At 38.7% G+C, this 9281-nt stretch overlaps 1 pseudogene; it reads left to right on the top strand.

Annotated features, from left to right (window-relative positions):
• Window positions 1-3357: 3357 nt before the first annotated feature.
• Window positions 3358-3755, top strand: LOC119876898 (annotated as a pseudogene).
• The last annotated feature ends 5526 nt before the right edge of the window (window positions 3756-9281 follow it).

Genomic DNA, 9281 nt, shown 5'->3' with positions numbered 1-9281 from the left:
AGGTAATAGGCCAAAGCTCTGATGTTGGTTTTCACCAGGTAAGTAATGTTATGGGCATTTTTAAAGTGTCTTCTTTTTGCTAATTTGAACTTTCTGATTTTTCTGCGATAAAGAAGTACTACAGGCAGCCCTGGTGGCTCAGCGGTTTAGCACTACCTTCAGCCCCAGGTGTGATCCTGGGGACCCGGGATGGAGTCCCACATCAGGCTCCCTGCAAGGAGCCTGCTTCTTCCTAGGCCTGTGTCTCTGCCTCTCTCTCTCTCTCTCTGTCTCTCATGAATAAATAAATAAAATATTTTTTTTAAAAAAGTACTTCTTTTCTGACTTAAAAGAGTAAACTTTTAAAAAATATTTCTAAAAGTTGTGTTGGATTGGATTATATCAAATATAAGGAGTGAACTGCAGAAAAACAGCTCTTTAATCAACTGAATGAAGAAATCAAGAAAATTCATTTTTGGAAGATATGCATATTATTTAGTAAATAGCTTTAAAGTTTTTTTAACAAATAAGAAATTATGTTACAAAGTTTTTAAGAATATGGGGCACCTGGGTGGCTCAGTGGGTTAAGCGTCTGACTTTGGCTCAGGTCATGATCTCAGGGTCCTAGGATCAGAGCCCCTGTGTCTCCTCAAGCAGGAATCACTGCTCAGTGGGGAGTCTGCTTTTCCTTTTCTCTGTCCCCCTACCTCTCCCCTATAACCCCCCTCATGCTCACATGCTTCCTTTCCTGTGCTCTCTCTCAAATAAATAAAATCTTTAAAAAAATAAAGGCTTTAAGAGTATGAAAATATCTATGTCCATATATTTTCTTTCTTGATGTCATAAACAACTAATGTTGCTTTACAACTGGCTTTTTTTTAACTTGCTAATCCAGACATCTGAACCCAGAATGGACTCCCTAATATTTCTCATTTCCTCTACTCCCATATAATTTAAAGAAAATTGGGTCTTACTTCTTTTTCAGTATTCTATCTCAAAGACAGATGCATCTTAAAAAAAAAATAAAAAGATGCATGTTTTCCATCGGTAAAGGGAGAAAAGATTTTTCTTAAAATTAAGAAAAACTAGGATGCTTAGGGGGCTCAGCAGTTGAGCCTCTGCCCTCGACTCAGGGCCTGATCCCAGATCAGGGATCAAGTCCCTCATCTAGTCTGCATTGGGGTCCTGTGGGGAGCCTGCTCCTCCCTCTGCCTATGTCTCTGCCTCTCTCTCTGTGTCTCTCGTGAATAAATAAAGAAAGCCTTAAAAAAAAAAAAAAAAACTACATGTGGTCCCCTTGAACTACAACTGATAATATAGTACACAAGGTGGTACTCTAAGTATAAGGTGGGTCCATGTCCCAAGAACATACTGCCTACAGAGAGACAGAGGTTTGTTCAGTTTTGTTTTCACATTTTAAAAATTTTTTATTGAAAAAAAGTTTTAAATAAAATCTGCTATATAACCAGTTTTTACTGAACTGTTCAGTAGGGTAAGTATTGCATCACTGGTATGCAATAGATCTTCCAGAACCTTTCCATCTTGCAAAGCAGAAATTGATACCCTTTAAACCACAGCTCTCTATTTTCCCTCCAGCCACTGGAAACCACCACTTGTTTTTCTATGAATTTGACTACTTTACATACCACATATGTAAAGAAAATACCTTTACATACCTCATTTCTTAATAATTTTATTTGGTTCTGTTATTATAATAATTCTTCATATATTCTGGATATCAACAGAGATATGTAATATCATCAGACATGTGATTTGCAACTATTTTCTCCCATTCTAGAGGTTATCTTTTCACGCTGCTAATTGCGTCCTCTGATGTCTAGCAGTTTTTACTTTTTTTTAAGATTTTATTTATTCATGAGAGACACAGAGAGAGAGAGAGAGGGACAGAGGCAGAGACACAGGCAGAGGGAGAAGCAGGCTCCATGCAGGGAGCCTGATGCAGGACTCGATCCCGGGACTCCAGCATCACGCTCTGGGCTGAAGGCAGGGGTTAAACCCCTGAGCCACCCAGGGATCCCCCAGTTTTTATGTTTGATGTAGTCTGACAGGTCTATTTTTGTTTTTGTTGCCTGTACTTTTTGTGTCACATCCAAGAAATCATTGCCAAATCCAAAGTCAAGATAATTTTCACCTATGTTTTCCTCTAGTTTTATAGTTTTGTGTCTTAAATGTAGGTCTTTAATACATTTTGGGTTAATTTTTTATATGCGGGCAGCCCTGTGGCTCAGCGGTTTAGTGCCGCCTTCAGCCCAGGGTGTGATCCTGGAGACCAGGGATCAAGTCCCAGGTCGGGCTCCCTGCTTGGAGCCTGCTTCTCCCTCTGCCTGTGTCTCTGCCTCTCTCTCTCTCTCTCTCTCTCTCTCTGTGTCTCATGAATAAATAAATAAAATCTTTAAAAAAAATTTGTATATGGTATAACATAAATGTCAAAGTTCTTTCTTTTATATATAGATATTCAATTGGCCCAACACTATCTACTGAAAGACATTTAAGCATTTAACACTGCTTGTTGAAGAGACAGTCCTTTCACCATTGAGAGGTCTTGGGTCCCTTGTTGAAAATCATTTGATCACATACACAATGGTTTATTTCTGGGCTCTCTATTCTTCTCCATTGATCTATATTTCTGTCTTCATGCCAGTATCACACTATTTTGATTAGTATAGCAATTTTTTGTATTAAGTTTGAAACCAGGAAGTCTAAAACCTCAAAGTTTATTTCTTTTCAAGATTGTTTTGAGAGTATTAAGGGTTTCCCTGAAATTCCTTATGAATTTTAGGATGCATTTTTCTATTTCTACAAAAAATGTCATTGGGATTTTGATATGGATTTAATTGAATCTGTACATAGCTTTGGGTAATATTGACATCTTAACAATATTAAGTCCTCCAATCCATGAATACAGTCTTCTTTAATGTTTTTCATTAATATTATCTAGTCTTTAGTGCACAGGTCTTTCACTCTTTTTTTTTTTTTTTATGATAGTCACAGAGAGAGAGAGAGAGAGAGGCAGAGACACAGGCAGAGGGAGGCAGGCTCCATGCACCGGGAGCCCGACATGGGATTCAATCCCGGGTCTCCAGGATCGCGCCCTGGGCCAAAGGCAGGCGCTAAACCGCTGCGCCACCCAGGGATCCCAGGTCTTTCACTTCTTTGGTTAAGTTTCATTCTCAGTATTTGGGGGTTTTGATGGTATTGTAAATGGAATTATTTTCTTAATCTCCTTAACAACTTGTTCATTTAACCTGAATTTTTCTTTAAAAAGGCTCATTCTTGGTTCTGACATCTGCCTATGCCCCAAACCCGGGATGCGGCCCCTGAAGCAGTGTAGAGAGCAGCCCCAGTAGCAAGCACTCCATGGCCAGGTGGAAATGCTGTATCAACAACCTCATGGGGCCTGTCAGGACAGCCATCATGAGCTATAAGGACTTCTTCTCTGTCTGGGGCACTGTCCTGGAGAAACATTTGTCAACATCATGTCAGCTGAGGCTGGTCTCCTCGTTGGCAAAGATGGGTCCAGGTTTTTCATGAGTGGGCTGACACCCAAGGGCCAGAAATGTTCTGTTATCCAGGACTCACCACTGCAGGACGAGAAATTCATCATGGATCTTCCTACCAGGAGCACCAGCAGTTCCCACTTTCAACATCATTGTCACCATGACCGCCAAGTCCTGCTGATGGGCAAAGGTGTCCACGGTGGTATTATCAACAAGAAATATTATGAAATGGGCACCCACCTGCAGCATTCCCAGTGACCTTGTCTCTCCCTTTCCTCCACCACTCCCCACTGCTTTTGCACCCCTCTCCTTTCCATACACACACATATATCATTTTTATTTGAAGAAGGGGGCATTATCCCACACCTCTCATTGCTGCCAAACTACATGGGCTAGGGCTAGGGCTGGATTTTTGTTTGGTTGTTTTTTTTTTTTTTTTCTAAATAAAAAAGATTCTACTAACAAAAAATACAATAAAATAAAAAATAAAATGCTTAATTATTTCATTAATTCATTTATTTTGGGGGGTGCACACTTTTTTATTTTTTAATTTAAATTCAATTAGCCTACACACAGTACATCATTAGTTTTAGATGTAGTTTTCAATAATTCATTAGTTACATCTACCATCCAGTGCTCATCCCATCATATGCCTGCCTTAATGCCCATCATAAAATGCATCCAGATTTCAGATCCTCCTATTTCGTAGATAGTTCTGGAGACTAGGAAGTCCTTGATCATGGCACCAGTATATTTGGTGTTTGAAAGGGCCCACTTCCTCATTCATAGATGATGCCATCTCACATGGTGGAAGAAGAGAGGTTTTGAGACACCTGTTTATAGCACTCCCACCTCCACTTTCTCCTTAGCCACAGCTTACAGCAGCTGCCTCTGGAACTGTCTCTCTTGAAGAGAAGAAACAAAGCATACATTTTGTGAATTAGTGATTGTTCCACTTTGCAAAGCTGGCAGAAAGTCCAGAGCCAGAATAATACATTCTATGGCCTTAATTCCACCATATTGTCTGTGGACTCCGACCCCAGAAATTCCATGCATGATAGAGATCTATGAAAGAAAAGAAAAAGGTCCATCTAAAGTTCTCTTTTTCCTCCTCAATGAAGGAAGCGCACAATTGATACTGATTTGAATAAATAATAAGGTATATGCTCCTCTATCTACACAACAGAGTCTATTTGGATGACTTCTCAGACGTAAAATAAGGCACATTATGTTATTAAGTGAATCATGATGATTGTTAATGATCTGGCAATAGACTTGCAATATCATACATTGATAATGCTTTATGATTTTAATATAATTCTTAAAATAGTTCTTATTTAAATGTCATTGATAATTTAATAATTATTTTTGTTTATTGTAATGTTGAAATATTTTTCACTTTGATCACATCTTAAAATACAGTCTGCAAATTTAAAGCATATGCTTTACCTGTCAGTTTAGATATTTACTTTCTGTCTCACTAAACATAAACAGATTTTAATATAGAGAAATAAAAAAATACAGGTATTACAGATATATAACCATTGCTGAATTATTTGAGAGTCAAAGGCATATGTAACAACAGACTATAACATGCATCTCCTAAGGGAAGGGACATTCTCCTTTATAACTTTAATACAATTAAAACATTTGGATAATTATTAATTCAACACTATTGTCTTATATATAACCCATATTCATATTTCTCTAGTCCTTTCAGAGTGAGCTTTGGGAATTTCTGCAGCATATATGTTTGTTTCCGATCCAGTATCCAATCAAGGATCATGCACTGCATTTAATTGTTATCTTTTTAATGTCCCTTAATTAAAACAGCTCAGTTTTTTACTCTTTTTTAGTCTTTCATGATACTGACATTGGGAAGAATCTAAGCCAATTATTTTGAAGAAAAGCCCCTCAGTTTAAATTGCCCTATTCAGGGTGCCTGTGTGGCTCATTGGTTAAGTGTCTGCCTTCAGGTCCCAGAGTCCTGGGATTAAATAAATAAATAAACAAACAAACAAACAAATAAATAAATAAAATTGACCTATTATTCATAACCTGATTTAGATTAAACATTTTGGGCAGGAGTACTATGAGGTTGCTGTTGGGTCATTCTAAGTGCATTTCATCAAGGGACACAAGTCAGTTTGTCCCATTACTGGAATGTTAAATTGGATATATCAGTTACAATGCCCCTGATAGATTGAAAAGTTACCTAACAAGCAATCTGTGGTGTGGAATTAGGATCTTAATACCACCAAGTTGTAACAAAGAAATTTGCCCCAAAATTTTATAGTTTCATGCAGAAATTGTATAGCTCTTATTACTACCCTCATTGCAAGTCTCTCTGGTAATCTATCTTTTCCCCATCTTGTTCTGAGCTCTTCCCCACTGCAGTCCTCTTCCCAGTCCCTCTACCCTTTAGCCCACAGCTTATTTTGCAACCCTCCTAAATCTCCTTTTTTTCTATTTTTCCCTTTGAGCCCTCATTCCTTCATCAGCAAGTCCTCCTGCACCCTGAACCTTTCAGAGTCACTCCTGTGCCTCCAGAGTTAACTAAAACCTAGACTTCCGACCTTACTAGGACCCAGCAGCCCTGTGGGCTCTCTCTAGTGAAGAACTCTCCCTTTCCTTTCCCAAGAAATCCATAGGGAACATTCTCCTATCTTGTTTTGCATCCAGACAACTCCATTTCTACACAAGTCTTTAAAAGCCATGCTATGCTTCTGTACACCTATCTGTCTCTTCATGAGTGTCATCTGCCAACCTCCAGATCTCTCCTCCCATGATCCTAGCACCTGATTACTTTTCTTTTTTTCTCTGTCTTGGTTATTTTCATCCTTCCTTGGGACTTCAATATCCTTTTTTTTTTTAATTTTTTTTTAATTTTTTTATTTATTTATGATAGTTACAGAGAGAGAGAGAGAGGCAGAGACACAGGCAGAGGGAGAAGCAGGCTCCATGCACCGGGAGCCCGACGTGGGACTCGATCCCGGGTCTCCAGGATCGCGCCCTGGGCCAAAGGCAGGCGCCAAACCGCTGCGCCACCCAGGGATCCCCTTTTTTTTTTTAAGTTTTCCAACAGTACCACATTTCTTTAACATTTTAAACCCCAAAAATTTTATCTCCATTCTTGACTTACCCACATCTATGATCACATCTTGGATCTTAACATCACCCAGAAAGATTTCACATCTAAAATCTCAAACTCCGGGATGCCTGGGTGGCTCAGCACCCAGTGTTTGAGCACCTACCTTTGGCTCAGGTTGTGACCCCGGGGTCCTGGGATCGAGAGCCGCATCAGGCTATCTGCAGGGAGCCTACTTCTCCCTTTGTCTATGTCTCTGCCTCTCCTGTGTCTCATAAAATCTTTAAAAAAAATAAAAATAAAATCTCAAATTCCAGTATCCCTTCATCCTTCAAGCTTCACCCCACCTGACATGCAATCTTTGACTGCATCATGCTGAGGCACCTCAAGTCTTTCTTCTTCTTCAAGTATGCAATCTAACAAACTCCTTCCCTGTGCAATTGCAAGGTTGTCACCTCCTTAACTCCCTTTATAATGACTAAACTAGCATGACCCACTCACATCCTCTTACTTGTACTGTTGCTAAACCCTTCAGGAAAAAGCATAATCGTGAAGTACTCCCGCTTCCCCATTTTCCCAGCTGCTCTTCCCTGAGCCCCATCTCAGCCACAGTATGACCAGACACACACAGTTTGCACATCTTAAATCTAAAAGTTAACAGTGATTCATCTCTTTCTTTAACCTCCAACATGAAACCCATCTGCAAGTGCTTTAGGCCCTGTCTCCAAAACATATGTCAGCATCCAATCACTTGTCATCACATTTGCTGGTAACACTGGAGTGAAGCCACCACCATCTCTCTCTCTTGAAGTGTTCCCATCACTACCCAGAGAACCTTTTTGATTTTACCCTTGCCTTACTCCACAACACCTCCCCCACCAGCAGCTAACATATTCTTTAAACATCACTGCCCTGCCTAAAACCTAATTTTTATGGATTCCTACTACAGTTAGAACTAAAGTCGCCTGACTGTCCTGGCTCCCAAGACCATCTACACAAGCACGCTGGATCTTTAGGATCCATTTGCCCTGCCATCTCATACAAATGAAACAAATGAAGGCCTCCCCCATCTAACCTAAGTGAACATCACCACTGAGTTGTTAATTGGTTAGTCACTCCTTTTGCACTCTGATGGGATATTTCAGAAATTCCTGGGTCCTCTCTGTATACTCTTTAATAGCTCCCAGATAACCACCCTTTCCTCATTCTACAATACCTTCTCTACTCAGCAGCTCATGTGATCTTTTGACCATTCGCCTTTATAGCTTTTACAATTGCACAGTGCCTGGCATTAACCAGACATTCAACAAACGTTTCAGGAATGAGTGAGTGACTAAATGAACAAAACAACCACAAAGGAATGAATGTAAGACTTTATATGTACACATACCGTTTATAATTATAAGTAATATTGTATACAGATATGCAAAATATTGTCATCTATATACTACACTACATATCAATATTATTTCATGTGAAATGTTTAAAAATATTAGAATTTAATAAAGATACTATGGTATATGATATCTGAATATACTAAATACAAAAATAAAATGTTAGCTAGCCATAGACAGATAATAAATCTATGAAAGGAGAACAAACTAAATGTTTATTTTTAAATAAAAGGAAAATTATTATTCTACTATTGCTCTTGTGACATATAGACAGTACACCTATAACCACTCAATGCTATCACTAAATGGGAAAGGAAGCTCTGTTTTATTTTGTTCTCTTCAATTTCCTGCCTTGTTTTTCAAAGGATGTTTCATAAAGGAGTAAATAACCACTAAAGCCAAAATTAATGGGGGAAAAATCATGCGTGTTTATGCATCATGTGTTATTATCTACCAATCAGAAGAGTTGCAGGTAATTAGAAATTGTTGGCTTAAAGTGACCACGTTTTTTGATCAAGGGCCACTTCTCCCTATACTGGCAGATTTCCACTTGTTTGCCTAAATTCTGTTTGCTTGCACTGGGTCTGACAGGCAAAGGACATGGCCAGCTGGTTTCCAGAGCAATTCACTCCCTGGTCTGAGGAAGGCCTGTGAGACATGTCATAAAACAGCTGCCTCTATCTCCCCAACCAGCCAGAAATAAGCTGAGCAGAACAAAACCTTGAATTAAAAAAAAAAAAAAAAAAAAAAAAAAAACCTCGACTTTTCATGCAAGGACAAAAGGTGGTTATTAGGCATACCAGGGAGGTTCTTTTATAGATGATAATTACATATAAATTCAGGACATATAATAAGAAAAAATCATTTCCCTCTTCATTTACTTAAAAATGTGATTTCTGCCATCATTATATAATTACTGGTATTTTTCAATAACATTATTAGGAATAAATGGGCTACTGTTTCTGAAATTACCATAAAGATAAAAAATACTGAACTTCCTTGTTAGAACTGGTTGTTGAGTAGGTGGAAAAGGGGAAATGATTTGTTTCTCTAAAATGCCAAACTGAACTCCCTGTATGGCAAAGGGATCAATCTGCCATGTTTCTTTCTTTTTTTTTTTTTAATCTGCCATATTTCACCTTTAAGAAAGTGATTCCTCTCACATGGTCCATGATGCCTTTCATCTTACTTGAATTCTGGCTTCAAACTTCTTTATTACTGCTGACCTGTAAGGAAAACTCTCCTAGAACCTAGAATCCCACTGTTTTTCATGCTTCCTGGCCAACACAGCGGTAAAGAAAA

Source organism: Canis lupus, chromosome 12 (genome assembly GCF_011100685.1).
Source record: "Canis lupus familiaris isolate Mischka breed German Shepherd chromosome 12, alternate assembly UU_Cfam_GSD_1.0, whole genome shotgun sequence".
Taxonomy (NCBI): Eukaryota; Metazoa; Chordata; class Mammalia; order Carnivora; family Canidae; genus Canis; species Canis lupus.
This window is presented reverse-complemented; position numbering and strand designations above follow the sequence as displayed.